Below are 22,427 nucleotides of genomic sequence, written 5' to 3' on the forward strand. Positions count from 1 at the left end.
TTCTTTCTTCTCATTTCTCATTTTCTTTTTGTCCTTGTATTTTTTGTTTCTTTTCTTTCCGGGTCTTAATGCTTTTCATCTTTTTTACTGGGATTGAGAACTTCTTTATGATTTTTGCCAATCTTGTCTCACTTTTTTTTCCATTTGAGGTATGTCCGCTGGATCTATTCTGTTCTAAGAGAAAACTTAAACTCTCATAATTTTACATGTACTTCCATTCTTTTTTTCGCCATGGATCTCCTTCTAACAAGTCTTGAAAGACTGTCACTCTGTTTACTGCTAGGCTTCCTGTGTAGTAAGCACTGCCTTCTCACATTGAAGCAAGTTCAGGATAATCCATTTAAGAATATACTTAGAACTTAAATGTACTCCATAGGACTGTGCTTATCTGTACTGTAGCAGACAGACTACGGTTGTAAAATTGGTATAACTACGTTGTAGGACAATGTCCAGACTGTAATCTGACACTACATGTCAGTTATATTTTAATCCCTTTCTATCATGTGATACAGAACAAGAATGATTTCAGCTGGGGCCCTGAACAACAACAAGCTTTTGAAAAAATTAAACAGAAGATTGTTCATGAGGTAGTCCTTGGGCCAGCCAGGACAGGGCAAGATGTGAAGAACATACTCTACACTACAGCTACAGAGAATGGCCATTCCTGGAACGTCTGACAAAAAGTACCTGAGATGTCTCACTGATGACCCCTGGGATCCTGGAGTTGGAGATACAAAGGATCTAAGGCCAGCTATGGCCAACAGAAAAAGAGATACTGGCATCTTATGGAGGGGTTCAAGGTGCTTCAGAAGTGATTGGCATTGAAGCACAGCTCGTCCTGGCATCCTGACTGCCAGTGTTGGGTTGGATGCTCAAAGAGAAAGTCCACACATTATGACATTGATGCTATGGGGAGTAAGTGGGCCATGCTGATCACAGAGCAAGCTTGAATAGGAAACCCTAAATACCTAGGGACCTTGAAAGTCATCACTAATTGGCCTGAAGGTGAAAATTTCAGAATATCACATAGAAGATTAGGAGGACAAGAAGCTGACACATTCTAAGGAGGCCCCAACATATAACCAGCGACCTGAAAATGAAAGTAATACACTCTCTTCACTGACAGCTCCTGCCATATCATAGGGATACACCAAAAATGGAAAGCAGCTGTATGGAGCCCTATGTGGTGAGTCCCAGAACCTATTGAGGGACAAGACGGATCAAGTCAGGTTGCAGAGCTGAAAGCCATCCAGCTGGCTTTGAATATCACTGAATGAGAGAAGTGGCCAGCACTCAACCTCTGCACTGACTTGCGGGTGGCGGCAAATGGAGGGAAGCAGATATTTCACTGGCAAATGTTTCATTGTCTTGAGCTTTGTGAGCATTTTGCATGTAAATCACCCCCTCTTTGTACATTTTTTACTAACATTTTCATATTAGTATTGCTGCTGTTGCTGTTTGTTTTCTTGTCTCATTGCTCCTTCCAGCAAATTGTTCATATCTTAATGCATGATCTCTGCCTTTAGTGCATTCATTTGAAGTTGTGAGGAGGGGAAGCGAGTGGTGGTGTGGTTTCAGCAGGATTGCTAAATTGGGCAATACCATTCCTAAACCACAACAGTCTTATTGTCCAGCGCCTAAATACCTATGTACCTAACCCGATGCTTAGGCTCACACTATAGAGGAAGATCTTGATGCCATATTAAGGTTTATTTGCACAGACAAATCACATGATCACATTCTGGTCACCTTAGTCTTCCCCTGCTGGTAGAGAGACCTCTGTTTTTAATAAGTCGTCACAATGTTCAGACTGAAGCCCAGCACCTGGGACCATGCTTCTTCCCTCAGTTGTCATCCCTCCCAGAGCTGTGATTACTCAGTGAACTTCTACTGGGCCCATATTGCTAAAGAAAAGTATAATGAGACTTTGAAGGACTAATAAATCTAACCAGACCCTGAGTTCTTTGTCAGAGACCTACCAAAGACTTCTGCTGCCTGACCATCAGCTGAATTATTTATCTTCTTTAGAGTACAAGGGTAGCTCACAGGAAATTGCAGACCTTTTTTCAGAAAAGTCTGTTGACTTAATTATTTGAAGAAATAATTTCCTTTTAAAATACAGTTATTTCTGATTCCTACTTTTTCAGGAATGCCTAGGAAGATGTATCTCTGACAAGAGTTGCTATACTTCTGCCTGTGAGACCAGTGAAGAAGACTAGAAGTGTGTGCCAACAGTTCAAACATCAGTAGCTGTAAGCTTGCATCTCTAGCCAAGCCCTAGTTAATTTCAGGGTTTGGGAAGCAAATAAAGAGACACACAAACACATTTGCAATCACTTCTGAGTGGAAGCTACATGGGCTGTAGTTTGGTCTCAGGCAGAGTATATAGAAGTGCATGGGAAAAAGCTGTTGATTTTGTTTACAAAGTGATGTTAACTTAGGGTTATGGTTGCAATGTTTAAGAAACAAAATATGTCACACTTCCCAGAGTTGCATATGAATGAATGGGTTAATAATTCAGTTCCACGCCTCTCCTGTTTTTCTGGAAAAAATAGAAACAGTACATATCTGTATTCATATAAAAATCTCTACACCTATATGCCTTCACATTCTCATGTACAGAAACCCACGTTTTCATGCTGATAAATATGGCAGCTAAGCTAAGTCTACATTCCTTTTCATCAGAAGGTTTCAAAAGATGTAGTAATGTCCTTCAAAACTCCTGTAATACTGGAACCAAGCTCTAATTTCTTCTACCTGGCTACCTGCCTTTCTTAAGAAGCTTATAATACAGCTAGCTTGTACAGGTCTGAGAAAATGTAGACCAGCAATCTTCCACCCTAATGCCAGTGACAGCATTATGACCTCGTTTGCATTCTAAATTCTGTTTGTATTCCAACCAACCCTTTATCTACACTCAGAAGCACCAAATTTTTCCAAATATTTCTGAAAAATCTCTTCTCACATTTACAAGTAATACAGTATCCTATCTGGAACTGGGTGTACACTCATTGAAGGACCATAAACAATATTTCTCAACTGCTGTTTGAAACCCAGATTCAGAGGCAGTGCAACATAATATGCAAGCAACATGAGAAATCTTTTTGTAACACAGCCCACATCCCTCCTCTAAGAGCTGTGAAGAACCAGACAGACTCATTTGCTGACCACAGCATGTTGGAGAATCCTGTTGAGCACCAGTAGTAATACTTTTATCAGTATTAGATATTAGGTCTCCACAGATAAGAATTTATTTCCATTTTTTCCAAGCCAGCTTTCACTGGCTGTGAAAGTAAGTTTGGAAGCATATAGAAATCCCTGCTGTTGTTCTAGAATACCTTTACCTAAAAAGATTAACTCACCATAAAGTAACACTCTAATTAGAAATTTTACCCAGAAAATTTCCGGCCCAAACTTTGATTGGATCCAAGAGACTTCCAGGCTATATCTTTTAGCCTAAAAAGGTCAACCTGGAATTTATTAATTTGAACACTTTTTTCCTTTACTTGCATGCTATTGGCCAAGCAAACCATGTGAATGTTGGTTTGCCTGTATCCATCTACAAGTCAGAATACACTGAAATGTGAATTTTGGTTGCATGTATCCATCTATGAGTCAGAATTGAACCTGTTAACTTGTTCAGTGCTCAGTTCTCAGGTGCCAAGTGCCATAATATGCTATGGGCATTAAAGTTTCACACATACTGTACACAATGATTGCACTAAATTACTTCTCAAATAATTAGAGAAGATGTCTAGCTATCCTAATGAACTTTCAAGTATCATTATTGCACACCAATAGGAACATTATGACATTCTGAATATGATTTATTTCTGGTGCCACTGCTTTCAGCAAAATTAAAAATGGATATGGAAGTCAAATTTGAATAACCTTATATCATAGCTTCTGTTGGAATGTGTACAGGTACATCATGAGATCTTATTGATCAGAAAATATTTAAACCAGTAAATCTGATTGCAGAATGTTCAAAAAACACATTTTGGTGAAAATATCCTGATTATTCAAGCTGAAGTGTATCAAAGATGTTAAGTTAGCTCTAGGGAGTTTTTGTTGGAAAGGTTTTAAATGTCTTAAGTCAGGTAGTTATTTCAGTTGAGAGATGAAATTGAAGACCTGAATAATTTATTCAGAAAATGGCATTACAATCCAATTTTCCCTGTGAAAATGCTCTAAAAGTTTTGGTTTTACTCCAGTGCAGAAGAGAAACAAACTTTAGAACCTTGACTGTTATAATGAAACAGAATTCTCACTTTTTATCAGCTGTAATAATATCATTGTTTTCCAGAGGATTACAAAACTAGACTCAAAATATTTATTCAGACATTAGTACTTTTTAGAACCTCATCTGCTAGTGGCTCTCAAGTGCAATTAATTAAGCCTTGCAATATTCCAGCCATGAACATCACATCTGCATACTACAGAAAATATAGAGATTTAACAATTTCCTGTTAAACTAGTAGCCTACCATGGAAACCATATCTCCTACTGTTCTTTAACCTGAACACAATGAATACCATATTCCAGGAGCTAATGACTATCATTAAGCAATACAAAATATCACTGCTCACAAAAGGAGAAATCTGTAAGTCTCAGGAATACAAGTCAAAAAGAACCCTGATTTAGTAAGTGACCTGCTATCTGTAAGAAGGAATATTCAAAATAGTTTAGATTCTTTTCAAAACATAAGATAGTTCAGTATTGAATTATCACCTTGGGATGATTGGTTGAAGGATCAGGAGCACAGGCAAGGTCTTCTTTGGTCGCTCTAGTAGCAAGGAAGAATAACAAAAGGAACAGGCAGACCTCTCAGACTAACACATGGATCCAAGTCTGATGTAACTGGAAAAATTTTGAGCTTTTTGACCATGGTATGATGTATTTAACACCTGGTCTACCAACATCTGATTGGATGCACCTTTCTCAGAGAGGGAAAAGGGTTCTAGCACAGGAGCTAGCAGGGTGCATTGGTAAGAACTTTAGATTTGAAGAGGGGAAGGGACAAAACCAGGCTCCCTGGTGGTAAGGAATGGGGTGGCATGACAAAACTCGAGGAACTGAGTGCTAGAGGCATCCTTCAGTCTGCTCCAGGAGGAGTTAACTACAATGAATCACACTTGAAATGTTTCTCACAAACATGTGCAGCATGAAGAGTGAGCAAAAGGAGCTCAAACTCTTGGCCCAGTCCCAGAGGTACAATATCACTGGCATAAGTGAATCTTAGTGCATGAGTCCTGTGACCCATGTTGGAGCAGAGATCAGTGCCACAATGGATGGTTACAGGATCTTCTGGAGGGATGGGCAGGGCAGGAGATGTAGGAGGGTGACATTGTGTATAACAGAAGAGTGGAATGTATGGAGCTCACAGGTGGCACTGGCACAGACAAGAGACTATAAGGATTAAGGGGCAAACAAATAATGCAGATGTCAGTGTAAGAATCTACTACAGACCTCCTAGCCAGGATGACAATGCCAATGAATTATTCTTTGAGGAACTGTGGGACACCTGTAAATCAACTTGTCCTTGCCCTGACAGGGGACTTCAAATTGCCAGATATTAACTGGGAAAACCACACATCTGGCACAAACAGGTCCAGAAGATTCCTAAAACGCCTGAATGATTGTTATGGATTGAGTGAGAGTTTTATACAAACCCTACCTTAGGCTCAGAGTTTTGGCAGCAGCTCTACTTAGGTGACCAGCACCTAAATCACTCTGGCTCACAAGTTTGTAAGCATAGTTGATCAGGTATATTTTAAAATTAGTTATTTATTGAATAGACATGAAGCAAAAGGCCTTAGACAGTGTTACTAAGTAGACAGGATAAAACAAAAAGGACTACTAGTAGATTACATAAAACAGTGCATGGCATAAAGGTACCTATATTGTAGCTAGCAAAGAATTAGTATAGATTATGGGTCAATGTGACTTATCACTTAATTGATGGTCGTGTACACAGAGTCCTTTCACTCAGCCCCTCAGAAGCAACAACGAATTAGGTGTCCCAACTTCAGGGAAAAAACACCTCACATTTCAGGGAATGTGCAGAAGATTTTTGCTTTGTGAAAGTATGGTGCAACTTTTATAGTTTGTAAAGTGAACTGTCAGTCAGAAATTCCAACCTATCTTTACACATCTGCTTCCACAGCAAGATGTTTACTATCATCTGAAAGCATCAATCCCATTGTGCTGAAATAACTCACTAGAACGCAAACAGTCCTAACTGAGTCACTTCACAAAGGCTTATGTGAGGTTTGTGAGAGCAAGATGCCCTGAGTTATTGCATCAGCTAACAAACAACAGATAAACTCTCCTGTGGCGGGGGCAGAAGTCCTGCTATGTTGATAACTTCATGGTGCAGGTACTAAAGGAGCAATTAGAAAAGATGATCTTGATGTGTTGCTTGTTAACAGAGAAGGTGTCATGGGTGAAGCAGTGATTGGTGCTGTCTTGGCCACAGTGACCATGAAGTGATCAAGTTTAAAATCTCTGGTGTCAATTGGAAAAGTGACAGCAAAACTTCAGCCCTGGACAGGGGCAGAGCAGATTTCAGGTTGCTTAGAGTAATAGTGAGAAAGGTCCCGTGGGGAAAATATTTTTAAAGGTGCTGAGGTCCATCACTGCTGGTCACCTTTTAAGCATCTCCTCTGAAGGGCACAGGAGCTGACCAAGGGAAGCCAATTGATGTGGTCTTTTTCAATTTCAGTAAAGCTTTTGGATACTGTCTCCCACTGGATCCTTCTGGACAAAATGCCCAGCCCACAGCTGGACAAACACATCATGTGATGGGTGAGCAGCTGGCTCAGTGGTCAGGCACAAAGGGTTACAGGGAATGGGGTGACATCAGCCTGGGGACCTGTCACTGGTGGGGTTCCACAGGACTCCATCCTCGGCCCTGTGCTCTTCAGCATCTTCATAAATGACCTGGACACAGGACTGGAAGGGACACTGAGCAAGTTCACAGATGATACAAAACTGGGAGGAGCTGTTGACTCCTCGAGGGCAGGGAGGCCCTGCAGAGAGACCCCAACAAATCGGGGGTTTGGGCAAACACCAACCATATGAAGTTCAACAGGGGGCAGTGCTGGATTCTGCACCTGGGATGGGCAACCCTGGGTGTATGGACAGACTGGGGAATGAGATGCTGGAAAGCAGTGCCATGGAAAGGGACCTGGGGGTCCTGGTCAGTGACAAGTTGAACATGAGTCAGCAGTGCCCTGGCAGCCAGGAGGGCCAGCCCTGTCCTGGGGGGCATCAGGCACAGCATGGCCAGCTGGGCAAGGGAGGGGATTGTCCTGCTCTGCTCTGCACTGGGGCAGCCTTAGCTCCAGTGCTGGGGGCAGCTTTGGGTAGCACTATATGAGAAGGATCTAAACCTATTAAAGTGTGTCTGAAAGAGGGCTACAAAGATGGTGAAGGACCTTGAGGGGAAGCTGTATGAGGAGCATCTGAGGTCACTTCATCTGTTCAGCCTGGAGAAGAGGCAACTGAGGACAGACCTCATTACAGTCCACAACTTCCCCAGGAAGGGGAAGGGCAGGCACTGATCTCTCCTCTGTGGTGACCAGTGACAGGACTTGAGGGAATGGCCTGAAGTTGTGTCGGGGAGGTTTAGGTTGGATATTAGAACAAGGTTTTTCCCCTAGAGTGTGACTGGGCACTGGAACAGGCTCCCTAGGGCAGTGGTCACAGCACCAGCCTGACAGCTCAAGAAGCATTTGGACAATGCTCTCAGGCATATGGTGTGGCTATTGGGGATGGTGCTGTGCAGGGCCAGGGATTGAATTCGATGAATTTTCTGGGTCCCTTCCAATCCAGGATGTTTTATGATTCTTTTCTATGAGTCTATTTTTGTAATCAAGAGGTGCATCTTTTATTTATCAAATAAGAGACCACTATTACATCTGAAATGGGGACTAATTATTCTAAAAGCATTAATCAATTTGTTAAGAACTTTTAGGTAATAATGTAGAGTCTTTGTTGCTGTGACAGTAAGATTTACCTCATATAACCACAATATGCTCACTGATACAAATACCACCTCCTTTTAGTTAATTGCAGGAAAGCATTTTAGAAGTACTCTAGGACAAAAAGGGATGATAAATGATTTTGAGACAGAAAATTGAAGTGGATTGATTAGGAGCAATTTTTTAGGCTTTACACAATAAAAAGATTAACTACATGGTTCATGGAGATAATTCGCAGAGCAACCTCTTCTCTCTAATTGCTGCTAGACTAATGTAGAAGCACACTCCTAGAAAGTAGAGAAATCCATTTACCCAATCACATAATTTAAGCAGTGAAGATAAGTAGTGGATTTTTCCATTACCTTTCATTTTAGCTTTGCTACATTCCACCTGTGACCCTTATTTTAAGAGTGCTGTGCTCTTTTAAACAATTTGGTAAGCATAATAAAGTTCCACTTCAAAAATTTTCAAAGTAGACTAAGGACATTTAAAAAAACCCATAATTAGAGATATAACCAATGTCACTAATTCCTGGTAATGTACTGTAAAACCAAATTATTTGCTAAGTGGTCTAATAAATTCTCATCTTCAGGAACAGGAAAGAACATTTCTTGTATTTTCTTTGGAACAAAAACTATTTACTATTCTCTTCTGACTACTTACTCTGTGGTTGTCATGGGATCTACAAATTTTGGTTTTAGTATTGTTTGAAGGTTTGGGGTTTTATAACTGGAAATACACAGAGTCCTATTTAAACCAAGATAGGATTTCTTTCTTTTATCACTGTTCATGCGATAACAGTTCTTTGTTTCTGGAGAGATAAAAAGCATTTCCTTAGCTCCACATATTGTATCAAGTCAGTACACAGAATAATTAGCTTTATGTTCCAGATGTCTCCATTCAGGACCATTTCTATTAATTGCTGGAACTGCATTAAAAAGAATAACATCAGTAGAAACAACCCTGGGGGCACAGGTTGAGTCTGTGTAATGCTTTAAAGTTTTTATTGAAATAAGAATTTGTTTTAAAAGGTATTTTCAAAAATACCCAGAAGGAAAATGCAAACATATTTGAAGAAAATATTCTTCATTATTTCATAATAAAACCAAACAACATCACTAACAGTGTCAGGCTCCCTAGGAAGCAGAAATATTTTTACACATTGTTTGCTGATCTTCGGATGAAATGTATGCAATAAGTGCAACATGTTGTGACACTTTAAAATATTTTCTATGTTACAGCAAGACCAAATTAAAGAAGTTATTCAGAAATAACTGCTTGAATTCTGCATTACACACACAAAGGCCCCCAAAAATGCGGAAACCTGTTACAGCTTTCACAGCATAGATAGCACAGATACATCAGTGTTATAGTATTTACTGGCAGTTCATCAGTATCTGTGGTTTTAAAACAGGTCTCACAATCACCTGGTTGGGATGCTAGGGAAAAAGAAAGGATGCTAGGGAAAAAGAAAAAAAAATACAAATTTTACAAAGGCACATTTTAATTAATGTATTACACATACATAAACACAGGATGTCATTTTTTTAAAATAATTCATATTTGAAAAATGTCAGTAGTTTTGGTCTGCCGGCTGCATGTGCTGGTAATCCCACCACATATAAAGGATTTACTGAAGATTTAGATAAAATGAGCAAAGTAAATCACTCTTAAAAGGAATGACACTTCTCCAAACCACACACAGCTCATGACTTACTCCAGGAAAACCAAGGAACAAGTGAAAAATAGGCTATGATGTCCTATTTGAACAGCAGCAACTGGATTAGTAAAAACTGTCAGACAAGAACAAACTCAACTTTTAATGTCAAAAGGGTTTCTTTAGGCATCACCAAGGTTTCAGATTTACACAATGTAGATATATACATAGATATGTAGATATATAGATATAGATAAATATATACTGACATTTAAAACCAATTTAGTAAAGAAGAAGCTTTTGCAAAATAAGAGATACTTTGTATTTTGAAATTAGACTTTGAAAGCTGGAAATCCTCCCATTTTTTAGTACAGGAGACACCTGTCAGTAGTTATTATCTTTGAGGACTCCATTCTGGATATCACAAAGGTTTCCCTTTCTGCTACTGTTACAATATCTTCTTTTCCATTTCTTGCTAATGAATTGCACAGGTTGCAGACCTAAAATTAGAACCAAGGCCAGTTTATATCAGAGATGCCTTATGTGATTGCTAAGGACCAGGAGCTGTGCCAGCAGAAGTTTTTAGAATAAATAGGACTCCACTGGCAAAAAATGCATTGGTAATTCTAAGTGGTAGATGCAGAAATTATAGAGCTGTGTATAAGCAAAAATGGCACATTTGTAGGTCATAGTTCACTTGTGTTAGGATAAAAAAAGCCTTTCAAATAAGGCCACTTTTTGTAGGTCCACCTGCATCCACCCCGGGACAGCTTTAGGAATATCTCAAATATTGGTATTCTTCAAAAGGAAAATGCTCTGTATTTTGACCCTAAAAAAACTTTACAGCTTCATGCAATTTTACAGTCATAGGAAAATGCATTTGAACAGATCTACCTCTTTTATCTTTCTTCTCTCTCTTATCTCTATGCTTATAGTCACTGCATCTCCAGCCTAGCTGCCCATCCTTTTCTGCCATACCATCAAACTTCTACATTTTTTCCAGCCTGACAGTTTCCAGTCTTCCAACTTTTAGCATCTGCCCATTTACCACCATCTTACAGTTCATGGGCAGACTCTTGCCCACAGCTGTTCAAGTTTCTCACTATAGCTTTTCTTCCTTTCTTCTTCTACAGCCCTCCACATAACCAAATTTCCTTTTTCTCTGCCTATCTGGCCCTTGCCTTCCTCTTACATCTCCAGCTTTCACTTCTTCTTGCTCTCTCCAGATACCCGGAAATTCAGGACTGTCCTGAGCACCTGAACAACCCTTTACAAAAACATGATTTGTTGTAACTTTTGAGCTTTCTTTTCCTCTAGCCCTCTGCCTTTTCCTTACTTTCTGTCTTCTGAAAACTCAGTCTTCTCCACTTCATTTGCCCATTTCTCTCCTTCAGAAGTTGAGGTCCGCAGTGCCTGAAAAAATCCTCTCCTCTTAGCTGTTGTGCTAAGTGCTAGAGCACCACTGGTGCCAGTGACTGCAATTATAAGGAAAGTCCTCAGCAGACATTCCAGTTCAAGACGTGGCACACTACATGCAGTACAGTTAAAGCAGAGTGCCTTTAAAGGGAGGGTTTGTGTCTATAAAGTGGTTACCATCAGAGACCCTGCTTTCAATAGAGTATCTATACTTACAGAGCATATGAGATGTAAGATGGTAGTGCTACCTCTCTTCCAGCTGTTATGTGGTTACCTGAAATCAAATCAAATCAGAATCCTTGACTTTGTAGGAAAGTGAGTGTGGAGAAAAGTTTGAAAGTATGCATCCTCAGGCTTGAATATCAGTGAGTAAACAAAAAACTTAATACTTTTGAGACTTAATATAAAAGAGTAGTTACACAAGTCTCCTGCTTTTTGGGGCAGAAATACCTGCTCTATTCTGACTATTGTTCTCCCATTGACTTCTTATTCATCACTTAAAACACTGGAACAAAAAGGGAACATGATGGAAAACTGGTGCATTCTGATAATCTTCATCTTGTAAAATAATCAGCCTCAATAGTCTTCAGGATTGTAAACCAAAAAAGCAGAAAACCAGCTTTTCTGGACAAAGAATTTATTCTACTTGATTTCCTGTATGTGAAAGGGCAGACTTGGAGACAGCAATAAGTTGCTGAGTTACCCAGCCCCCTGAAGAGGAAGACAGGGATAGGGTGCAGAATGAAGCTCCCATAGTCCAAGGAGAAATGGTCAGTGACACATGACATCACTTAGACACACACAAGTCTGTGGGTCCAGATGGAATTCACCTGAGGATGCTGAGGGAGCTGGTGAAAGTGCTCTCTGAGCCACTTTCCATCGTTTATCATCAGTCCTTGTTAAACGAGGGACCTTAGATGACTGGAGGCTGGCCCATGTGATGCCCATCTACAGCAGTATCAGAAGGAAGATCCAGAGAACTACAGGCTTGCCATCTTGACCTTGGTACCAGAGAAAGTCATGGAGCAGATCATCCTGAGAGTCATTGCATAGCATTTGCAGGACAGCCCAGCCAGAAGGGGCTTGTTAAAGGCAGGTCCTGCTTGAACAACCTGATTTCATTGTATGACAGGGTGACCCACTTCGCAAATGAGGGAAAGGCTGTGAACATTGTCTACTGGGACTTTAACAAAGTTTTTGACACCATTTCCCACAGTACTCTCCTGGAAAAACTGGGTGTTCATGTCTTAGATGGGTGCATTGTTCTCTGGGTTAAAAACTGGCTGGATGATTAGGCTGAGTGTGCTGGTGAATGGTGCTGCGTCCAGTTGGTGGCCTGTCAATACAGACGCTCCCCAGGGATCAGTGTTGGGGCCATCCTGTTTAATATCTTGGTCAGGGATCTGGATGAGGGGATTGAGTGCATGTACGTGGCCTGCAGATGACACCAAGTTGGGTGGGTGTGTTGATCTGCTGTAGGGTAGGAAGGTTCTGCAGACGGATCTGGACAGACTGACGTTCAATGAGGTGAAGCGCCAGGTCCTGCACTTGAGTCACAACAGCCCCAGGCACTGCCACAGGGAGAAAAGCTGCCCAGGGGAAAATGATGTGGGGGTGCTGGTTGACAGCACTGAACATGAGCCAGCATGTGCCCAGGTGGCCAAGGTCAGTGTCATCGTGGTTTGTGTCAGCAGTAGTGTGGCCAGCAGGACCAGGGAAGGGATTTTCCCCCTGTAGTGTGCCCTGATGAAGCTGCACCTTGTTTTGGGCCCCTGACAACAAGAAGGATGTTGAGGTGCTGGAGCATGTCCAGAAAAGGGCAACGGAGGTGAAGGGTCTGGAGCAGGAGTCCAGAACCTGAGGAGCAGCTGAGGTAGATGGGGGTGTTTAGCCCGAAGAAAAAGAGGCTCGGGGACACCTTATTGCTCTCTACAACTCCTTGAAAGGAGGGTGCAGCCAGGTGGGGGTCGGCCTTAGGCTAGCTCTATCTATCCTCACTGAATTTTTCAGTTATCAAAAAGATCTTTTAAACAATACTATAATTGCTACTTTACGTAGCCTTGTTATGAACTCCAAATGATTATTAATTAATATTATGATGGTTAATGTTACTTATAAATGCTCAGTTAGTGTTTTAAATCAGTTTTCATACTTAGACAGATAAACCTGTTGGAGATTTTTGTTGTTGTTGGTTCCTTTGGTGCTGTTCTTACCATTTACATAATACTATTTGATTCACCCCAAGCAAGCCTGGAGACACTTCAGAGACAAAGTCAGAGAAGTGGGTATTTGCTTTTATTCAGTGTACCGGTTGTGGGGGAATTCACTCCTCCAAACACACACCTCGGCACTTCCAAAGACAGTGTTATAGGTAAAATTCATGAATATTCATCACATTTCCTGGGATAGGAGTGGTTATACATATCATTTCTCAGAAGTCATTAACATCATTAGCATGTGCACCACACACGCGCCATCTGTCCTAGTGGTCTTTAGAGACCCCCAAAAACCCCTCCAGGGAGAAAGTCCCAGTAGTCTTCATCACAATTCACTTTTCACTCTTCTCTCTGAAGCATGCGTGTTCCTCTATGAGGTGATTCAGCACTTTCTGTGCTGGCTTCAAAGGATTCGTGTCCCTCCTATCTTGATAAGATTAAGGGAATCCTGTTTTTCTAGGCTTTAGAATTCACATATTCTGTCTCTCAATAGTTAACTTGAGTTATCTATTGATTACCCCTTTCTCATGATGGTATGTGGATTATGGCATTAACTACACTTCTATTACAGGCGGTGCACATACCAGATATTTTTTGAAACAGATTAACCTGACTAAGGACTGTGTGGTAACAGAAAGGGGCACGAAGGTAAGAAATCTAGGAAGAGATCTTATATTGACAAAATATTTTCTTTTTGTACGTAAGTATTGCAGTTCCTGAATCACAGTTGGTAGACAAAAACTAAATTTTAACAACACTTTATATTTACTAAAACTTTTGATGTAGGCTGCCGGAGGTTGGGGAATTTTCTCCATTCTGTTGCTAAGAAACTAACAAGATACTTAAGAGACAAAAGATGTAGCTGAGGTGTGGTGAGGGAAGGGGAGCACCCGGCCACTGGTAAATTTACTTGCTTGCTGGGCACCAGAGGTGGAAAAGTGAAGCTGCTATCTCCCTTTCGCTGCAACCGTGGAAAGGCCGGCTCTGCACTGCCTTCTCTTCCTTGCTGGGTGAGCTTTCTCTTGGGAAAGGGCACAGGATTCCGACCCTCTTTCCCCTCCCAGAGCGCGTGTCTCCCTGGCTGCGTTCGCAGCTGCTGCGGAGAGGCCTGGCTGTCGCTGCCCCCACCTGTTGGAACGCACTGCAGCTTCTGCCACAGCTGCAGTTTCTGCCACCTTTGCTGGCTAGTCTGGGTGAGCCAGCGCTGCGGGTCCAGCTCGCTGCCCTGAGCTCCCTGCACCCCATCCTGCTGCACCCCATCCTGCTGCACCCTGTCCTGCTGCACCCCATCCTGCTGTCAGGCCCTCCCTGCTGCACCCTGTCCTGCTGCAGCCTGTCCTTCCCTCACAGCTCTGAGCTCCCTGCTGCAGCCTGTCCTGCCCTCACAGCTCTGAGCTCCCTGCTGCAGCCTGTCCTGCCCTCAGGCCGCCCGCCATTGCCGTGTGAGGGAGGCAGAGCTGAGCTCGCGCCACAGCGCCCCCTGCAGCCGCGGGGGAATCACCACACTGCCCTGCCCGGCTTGAGCCAACAGCGCCCCTGCTGGCTGTGACTGGAACTGCACCAAAGGGACAGCGCCTGGCAGCCCAGGGAAAGCTGCCACTGGGTTTCTGGTTTTTTTGTTGTTGCTACTGCTGTTGCTGCTTGTTTGCCTTGCCATAAATACTAGTAAAGAACTGTTATTCCTTTTGCCATATCTTTGCCTGAAAGCCCTTGATTTCAAAGTCTCAATAATTCAGAGGGAAAGGAGGTCATAAGCTCTATTCTAAGGGAGGTTCCCACCTTCCTTAGCAGACACCCGTCTTTCAAACCGAGACATAGGCATGGGCTGATTATCTCATTTTCTTGATTTCCAAAAATGGACTATTAAGTGCAAAGATACAACCTCTGTTGGAGGATGTCCACAAGCCTAAGATTGCTGAAAGAATCAGGGAGGTAACACTTTACCCTTGCCATGCTATTCTGCACACCTACTACTAGACATTTTCAGAGACAAACTACTGTACTACATGGGTTATTGATATCAACCTTTACAGGCTTCCTTTACTGTTGGTTATATAATAAAAAAGTATTAAAAATTTCATGTGGTTGCCCTATTATTCCATCATAAGTTAATACTTGAATTCTTGTGTATATTTTGTGTACAAATGGTTCTCTATACACTGGAAGTGTGGAAAATCACATTTTGTGTTTACCATATCATTTATATACTTTAATAATGTATTCTGAGAACTCATTAGGATAAATGGATTGAAAATTCTCATTTAAAGTAGAATAGTTGTTTAGCAACTTTAAAATTTAATTAGAACCCTTTCCTGCATTTCATTATGAGGTTATTTCATAATTACTCAGCAGGCCCTAGCTATTTACTAATGCAGAAGTGACAATACATGACACTGCTGAATTACAACTGCACAGCTGGAGAAAATGCTTTGAGGAATAAAGAACAGGTATATGTGTTGCTTAAAAAAACATCATGGAAAAACTCGATTTTGAGAATCCTTCCTCACACTTTACCCACACTCCCCTTCACTCTTGGAAATACTGCTACAAAATTCAGCATGGCTATCTGTGTACTAATTAGAACAAGTTGGTACTTTACTGTTGCAGCTGAGAAGAACTGGGATATTGATACCTAGAAGAAAGTTGTGTTCCTAACCAGTGGAGGGATGGGCAAAGCACTGCAACAGACCCTGTACTCATTGCCTTGAGTTTAGTGCAATGAGTGAGCAGGATGGTGTAGAATTGGGTTCAAAATATACTAACACACATGATATTTTGCTTTTCTTTGGGAGTAAAGTCCTAAACATACAAGTCCTTTTGCTTGTGTGATATCTGTGTCGCATGCCCTTCTGAATTCTGTCAGGAAAAATGAAGTCAGCATCATGATTCATGACTGTTTAAAGGTTTATTAAAGGTAATGTTTTATTATGTTAATGGTTGGACTGATGATCTTAGAGATATTTTCCAACCCAAACAATTCTATGATTCTCTGTTGCCACCTCTCTAAAAGACAAACATATTATTATTGTTATTGTTTACATTATTTTGTACTCATTCACAGAAGTACAGTATATACTTTAACACTTCCAGATGTAAGACATTAAAGTTTAGTGGAATATTGAGAAAATAATGATTCACTGTGCCTTCCTTTCTCTTTTGACAGGAAAATTTCAACAAGAAAAATAGCATAGATACTAAGCCCCGTCAAATTAAGCAATTTGTTCAAATTATTTTGTATATGTTCACTGGTAGCTTTAATCAGTATTAATATATATGATTTTCATTTTTACCTGCTTCAGCAGATGAATTGGGCTTTCAATAATCACTTACAGTTTTCAACATCACAGAAAGCTTTGGTTTTCCCTTTTTCCATCCTTCTTTGTTATTCTTTACTGCTCCTAATAAAGACATTATTTTGTTCACGGAAGAAAACAAAGGATACAGTAAGCTTTTTCTCATTTTGATATTCAGAGCTCAACCTCTTAGCTTCCTTCCCTTCTGTTCTTGACTTGGCCTCTTCCTATATTTTCATTCAGTTTTCCCCCTGCAGACTCCAAAGGATGTTTCTTGCTATCCTTCAGCAGAACAGTGGCTATGGCTGCACACACAATAAATTGTCATCTGCAGCTCTCCATGACCCTCCCTCTACATCTTTCCACCCCCTCAGAAGTTCCTCCTTTTTACCTCAGGAAACTGGTTCAAGCTAAAATCCACCCCAACAACTACAGAGAATTTTTAACCCAGAAGTCAATGTTGATGGTTTTAATTCTTTGTAATCCGGCCATAGAAAATGGTACGCAAGCACTGAACAGGGCCAGGAAAGGTTTAATAACTTCTTTTAGTGGCCAGGATGGTTCATATAGATCTAAAGCAAATGCAGAACTAAGGTATGAAATGATCAGGTCCTTGGTCTTTTTTCAGTCAGCCACATTCTACCTAAATTTTTAGGTCCAACATGGGCTTTATTTCTTTAGCTGGGGTTATTACACAGCTTTCTGCAAAATGACACAAATTATACCAGTTTAAGCATCTTTATTCCAATACCACAATGTACAACAATTGTCAGTCCGTGTAAATTGTACCACAAATAATTTAGTTACACTGAGCCTCTTCCCCATTATAACCAAACAAATTCACTTCCTTTGCCTGAAAAGCATGAGATTACCTGAGACATCTGAGAGGTTTGCAGGCTTCTTTTGTAGAACTAATATACATGTTTTTGTTTTCAACAACATTCCAAATGAGACAGAATGGTAAAAAAAAAAAAAATAGAGCAGCCTTAAGTTTTTGACAGATGAGCTCTGCTATTAGAGGGTCCAATAAAATTTTGCTACTGATTGCTCTGTGCACACCAGTGGAGCAACGTCAAGCACACCATATGTATAAAGCACATTGCTTCCTTGCCTAGGACAGCAACTGTAGTTTATTTGAATAGTCTTTTCTACAGAAAACAAATTGAATTAAAACTAGTAAATGATGCTGGGTTTTTTTAAAAGTTGTTTTATTTAAGCTTTCACTCTTTCTCCCTGCCCCACTCAAATAAGGAAATATCTTGCTAAAATACAATTCCTTTAGGATACCTGACTTTCTAGCCAACCACCCTTTCCTTTTCCACTAACAAATTCTCCTCCTCTAATGATCCTTTACACTCTCAACATGAAGTCAGAAACACAGACACACAATTTCCCAATATTAGAATATGCTTCTGTCATAGTCAAAATCTGGTTTGCTTACTTCCATCACAAAACACCTTTCTTAAACATTTAAATCCTTGGTATAATATAATAGAAAGTACTGGAACTATTTTTAGGAAGACCTAAAGTGACAAATTACACTGAAGACAAAATATTTTACTTTTAGATTCAAAACTATTCACTTCACAAAACAATGAGTCTTTATAAATAACGTAAACTGTGGATTTAAATGTTTGTTAAGATTATCAAAACATTCAAGTTTTTCCTTAGCACACATTTTCATATATCTTTGATGAAAAAGAAAATTTATAAAGAAAGCTTCCCTCTACAAAGAAGCAGCAACAGAGGCCTTAATATTTAATGTCTATCTACAAGCTAGTGATTTTGTAAAAACTCCATCAATACATAGCATACAGATGAAGAATCGCAGATTCTGTGTCACATGGATAAATTACTACTAAAAATATGAAAAACGTATAAATATGTCGATATGCTGCATTTTGTATATTTGTTTCTGTCTTTGCAGAGTGATTAACAATACTTACGTATGGAGAAATAGTACATAGCTGTCAATATTCACTATTATTCTACCTCTTTATCTTTGCCCATGTACCAGGGCACAATTTACTGATTATTATTAAGGCCATTATGAAGATATCATTAGACCAAACTAACTCCCAGTTCTATTTCTCAAATAATAGAAATGGAAGAATGGTCACTGAATCAGGAGTTTTCCCATGCAGTTGGGAAAACAACAATCACCTAACCTGTATCACCTGACAGAAGAAAACCAGACTTTTACGTCTCTCAATTAGTCATGAACCATCACCAGTATTAGATAGCAGACAAAACACTTTGCTAGAGACAGAGGATTATTTTACACTGCTCTCTATTATTTTACATTAAAAGATTATAACTCATATTTTACGACACTGGTATTAGAAAATAAGAAGGTCATAGATTAAAGGTAATGTTGATTTTAAACATACCATGAGCATCAGCCTCATCTTCTTTCATGAATAACAATGGTCCCCGTAAGACACCTACTCTTCTCCTATTTTGTCTGCCTGCACTGTCCAATGTGATCCCATGGCACTTAACAACTGATGCTTGCATTTTCATTTCACCACCTGTAAAACAAAGAAAAACCTATTTCAGTGTTCTTCTATACTCTTAACACTTATTTTAAAGTAATATAATTCTTACATGGGCCCTTACTGCACATACGCTTAGCAGACTATTCTTGGCAGCTCAAAGGAATTTTTCACCAATATTTGCATTTGAGTTGCCCATCTGTAAATAAAAGGTTTCAGACAAAAGACATGTGTTTTCATAAAAAGGCATCTAATGAAAGATTATTTGAATGCTTTAACTTACAAGTAGATCCTTATTTACACTTTCCATTTAATGGCACTTTCTAGTTTGGAGAAACTGTGAGGGAATTAAACTAATAAGTGGTAAAAGGGAGTAAATTACCTAAGCATGTGCTTAGGCAGCTAGCAGCATTAGGGCTGCTGTTTTTCTTTACAATAAATGATAGACTTGTTGTTTAATAGCAATAATACTTTCTCAAATGTTATATAAAGTATACATCTGTTACATGATGATTGTACTGTAATTGTAAACATAAAAAGAAATTGTCCTAGGAGCAGGAAAGTCAGTTCTGAATATCTAGCTTGTGATTACATTTACTTCCTAAATGCTGTTAGTGGAACAAAACATTTCCTCTTAATTACCACAAACCACAAATTTCCATCATTGATTCTTTGAACATATGCATATTTTCACCATGGTATTTAATGTGTTTTTTTTTTTAATTTGAAAGTATGCTTTTTGAAGGCTGTGATTTTGTCAATACTTTAAAGGTGAGATCAGAGTTTTATCTTCTGCAGTTACTGCTACCATTGCCTTATTCTTGGACTGTGATTATCACAATCAATAAAAGAAGTCCTTGACTTGAAACAATAATCTGCTATTCATAGAAGAATCATAGAATTGTCAAGGTAGGAAGAAACCTTTAAGATCATCCAATCCTGCCGTCCAGCATTGCCACTGTAACCCCTCAATCACTCACCCACATCACCCAGCAACAGATGCAGACTGCTCTTGAACACCTCCAGGGGTGCTGACTCCACCACCTCCCTGGACAACCTATTCCAATGCCTGAGCACTCTAACAGTGAAAAATTTGTTCCTTATATCTAATCTGAGTCTCCCCTGTGCCAGCCTAAGGCCATTTCCTCTGTCCACTCACTGCAGGTGTGGTAGAGGACACCAGCCCCCAGCTCACTACACCCTCCTTTCAGAGAGCTGCAGAGAGCGATGAGGTGCCCCCTGAGCCTCCCCTTCTCCAGACAAACAAACCCAGATCCCTCAGCCATTCTTCATAAGAGATGTTCTCTAGACCTTTCATGAGCCTTGTTGTGCTTCTCTGAACACATTTTCTTTGCCACAATGACTCTGTGAGAGCTCCCCTGGTAAACTGGGAAATACCCTTATCCTGAAAGATCTCTAATCTGTAACTCCTTCTATGAATATCTCAGTTCATCCATCTGAGCTCACCTCTCTGGTTTATGCTGTATTACAATTCAGATGGTATTTGTGAAGCCTGCATTTTGCCCTTTTTTATATTAACAGAACTTTGCTGAAATCAGTGTCAGTTTTGTCTATGAAAACAAAGTAAAAGTTGGATGTTTTGGTATTCACCTGTCACAAAGCAGTAAGTTATATATTTCACTTTAAATAGTTTCATTTGGTCAAACATCTTATGTTCTTCCACCGTCTGCACTGCCACTATAGTAAAACTATTTTAAAGCCAGCATTAACTGTGACTTGTATTACAGTATGACCTGTGATAGAGCCTACATAACTTACAGCTTACACAGGCAACACAGATACCAAAAGGAGCAGGTGATCCACGAGCAGATGACAAGAGAAGCTCCCATTTTCCCAAGCTTACAAACAGTACCTGTAGAAAAGTAGTACAGCATACTACAAGTGATGAGACAGGGAATGTGGTGATGTTGACCAGATGATGATTACACACTGAGAGCTCAGTGACCCACATCATGGCTGACCTGAGCAGGCACAGGTCTGTGCTGTGCACAGTCAGTGTGGCCTTCAGGTTGTGTTGGGCTGTGCAAATCTCTTGGTGGTGGGATGAGTTCAGGCCAAACAGTGTTGGAGGAGCCAGCAGAGCTTATGCCACTTGCATGGCCTTGCCTTTATCTGAAAGTGTTAGCTCTAATAACTAGTGTTTGAAATGGTGTCGTGGTTTGACCCTGGCCAAATGCCAGGTACCTACAACATCTGCTCTTTCCACTCTTCCCTGCTACAGCTGTGCAAAGAAGAGAAAAAAAGCTAACACACACACACAGAGGGCTCATGAATTAAGGAACTGAGGGAGGACACACCAAGGGCAAAACAGGCTCAAAACTTAAAAGTTGCAAAGTGATTTATGGCTAACAGAGTTGGAGGATAAATGAGAAGTAAAATAGAACTTTCAAAACGACCACTTCTCTGCTCACCCTCCTCCCCTCCTTCCCACCAGCAGCCCAGGGATAGGCTATGGGGGGGGAATTTGGTCAATCTATCACCAAGATTTCCAAGATCTTCTTCCGCTGCTCTGGAAGAGGAGTCGTCCTCTGCATAGCCAATGGGTCCCTCCCACAGGAGACAGTCCTATGCAAGCTTCTTTGGTGTGGATCCAAATCTCACAAGCAGCAGCTTGCCTGAATCTGCTGCAACATGAGTCCTCTTGTCCACAGACTGCAGACCTCTGAGCTAAGGCCAGGCTGTTCCACCTCGAGAGCAAGGCCTTTCCCTCCACTGGGACTCCTACTGGATCACAGCTTCCTCCAGGCATCTACCTGCTCCTCTGGTGTGGGCAGCTCCCCATGGGCTGTGGGTGGATCTCTGCACCCCTGCGGACTCCACAGGCTGCAGGGGGACAACCTGCTTCACCATGGCCATCCACCAGGGTTGCAGAGAGTTTTTAGCTCCGGCGCCTGGAGCACCTCCTCCCCCACCTTCTCCACTGACCTTGGTGTCTCCATGTTGTTTTCCCCTCACATATTTTCACCTCGTCCTCCTGCTCTAGCTAAAAAGAAGTGTGTGCTCACATTGTTTTGATTTCTTCTTAAATATGTTTTCACGGAAGCTTAACTAACATCTTTAGTTGGCCCAGGCTTGGCCACCAGCATGTCCATCATCTTCAGAGCCATCAGAGATTGGCTCTGCTGGACTTGGTGAAAACTTTCAGAACTTTCACACAGAACACACAGAAGCCATCTTTGTCCCACCCCTGCCAGCAAAAACTGGGCTAAGCAAAACCAAAACAAATGGTATTTTAGAGTCAGTGTCTTTCTTAGTGTGATCGTATGTATCAGCACCTCCTTGTAGCAAGAATACTTTACCCTGCAGACACATGCAACTCACCAAGGCCATTCTCGATGGCACTG

Source organism: Lichenostomus cassidix, chromosome Z, assembly GCF_008360975.1.
Source record: "Lichenostomus cassidix isolate B80296 chromosome Z, HeHo_3.0, whole genome shotgun sequence".
Taxonomy (NCBI): domain Eukaryota; kingdom Metazoa; phylum Chordata; class Aves; order Passeriformes; family Meliphagidae; genus Lichenostomus; species Lichenostomus cassidix.